The sequence below is a fragment of the Cyprinodon variegatus genome, unplaced genomic scaffold (assembly GCF_000732505.1).
Source record: "Cyprinodon variegatus isolate N-32 unplaced genomic scaffold, C_variegatus-1.0 Scaffold1662, whole genome shotgun sequence".
Lineage (NCBI taxonomy): Eukaryota > Metazoa > Chordata > Actinopteri > Cyprinodontiformes > Cyprinodontidae > Cyprinodon > Cyprinodon variegatus.
In genome coordinates, this window is record NW_015152115.1 from 51,148 (window position 1) to 53,344 (window position 2,197).

The following is a 2,197-nucleotide window of genomic DNA, read 5'->3' on the forward strand; positions in this document are numbered from 1 at the left end:
CAAAAACTTGGTCTAATAGGCCATTTGTCCCAAAGACAACGCTGGAAAACAATAGTCTGGAGAAGTGGAGAAGAAGGAGGAAAGAAGGAGAAGACCGAAAAGAAAAAGGAGAAAATCGCTGGTTCTAATCCTGCTTGGGACATGCGTCAATCCATGCAAACTTTAACAAAGAGCTCCGAATCTATCAAATATAGCATTAAATCTGATACAAATACAGTTGTTCAGTCTAATAATACAATCTGTTGCAATAAGAACAATACAGAGAAGCATATTATACTACCACACGCCTAATACTGTTTATATTATAAATGCTTTCTGTTAAAATAAGACTATTATAATGTTGCAACTACTGCTTACAAGATTATTTAGATATTTTTACTAAAGAAACAATCACTGCTCACTGCCAGCAATACCATTATATCCTGTTCTTGTGATTTTAATATAGACGTCCCAAGTTCCAAAAACTAATTTCAGGGACTTCAGCATACAGTGCACCTTGCCACGGTGTCATCATTCCTCCCCATGGCCAGTTCTAGACAAGGGCCAACAAGGGCCAGTGCCCCTGTTATGGCCCCTCAAGACATACTGAAGACATAATACTTGAAACAAATTCTAATAAATATATATGTGCTGGAACATACATGGTTACTGATAGGTCCTTTGGATCTATTTCATTCTATTTCTTTACAAATTCTGTTTAATTAGTCATCCGGATTGTATGACACCTCAAATCTCTGTGCTACTCCCTTGTATTTGATTTTATTTTTTTTATTTCTTATTTTTATTTTGTTTTTCATTGTGTGTGATACATGTACACTTGCACCTTAATCCTTATTTATCTTGATATACTGTATATATGTTGTTTATTCTTAATGCACCTTTTTCTTCCTTGTTTGCACCTTCTTTAATTACTATGCCAATATGTGACCAGTGAATTTCTCCACTGTGAGATCAATAAAGCTCATCTAATCTAATCTAATAAACAATAAGATGATAGCTTCAGTGGTATTGAGATAGGATCCCAGTTTTCATTTGCTAAATGTTTTTTTCACAAAAAATAAAAAATGCTCTAATTTTTACAGATAAGTTTAACAGTTTTTCTTGAGTTCTAAATCAAATTTTATAGAAAACAGTAGTTTTAACTTAAATTAAGTCAAAAATATGTGAAATACCTAAATTATAAATGTATATTGACCTCATAAATATAATTTTATTGAACCTAATTGAAAAGAAATTTCACTTCATGCAGCTATATTAATATATTTGAATCCTTTAATAGACGTGGATATACTTTAGTATATTCTGCTGTAAAAATAGCCATATTTTAATTTTTCACTCGAGGATTGAACCTCTGCCGTTTCACAGTATGCACAGCTTTGAGTGGTAACTAGGTTACCGCCAGAGAGTAACCCAGAGAAACTTATCTATAACTACTATCAATATTAGGGAGACTCCCAGAACTCTTGAAATCTTGGGATGTCTGTTAATGTTTTCTTTCAAAAATAAAAATGTTATGCTAATAGTATATATACTACTAGTTCTACTAAAAATAATTAACATTTATATCAAAAAAATGTTTCTGAAAATCATTTCTTGCAACCTGTTGATCTATCAGCAATACCATAATCTGTACAAGGGTTAAAATCTGCCTTCATTGTAGTTTCACAAATCAGAGAAAAGAGTAACAAATCCCATACCTGGTTTTAATTATTCCACAAGTAGTTTAGAATAATCTAGTCCAGGTTAGATGTGTCTAGGTGTTGTATTTTTTTAATTAGAGTAGATTACAAATGCTGAAGGTAGGGAAAAATTAGGTGGAATCGCACTTTACTCATTTCTCGAATCAGAAGCCAACTTCAGCTTCGTTAGCTCGTCTAATCATGATTTTCCACAGATGAAACCGGGCAATACATCTTCCTGTGTCCAGAAGGAGCTCAAAGCGATTAGAAGAACCAGCAGGTCAGGAATGATGCAGTTGTGTGGTTTCCATGTGCTCCACCTCTTCTGGCCCTCAGTTCCCACGTAGCCAGAGGTCCTCTGAGCGATGAGGGCCCTCAGAGTGACCATCTGGAGTCCGTCTCTCATTATCCAGTCTGCTAATGATCTTCTGTAGCCCTTTAAGTTCCACTCTAGCAGCCAAACAGCAGCTTCCAGTAGTCCATGTTAGTGAACAGCTAGCTTAGCTTCACTCTAACTC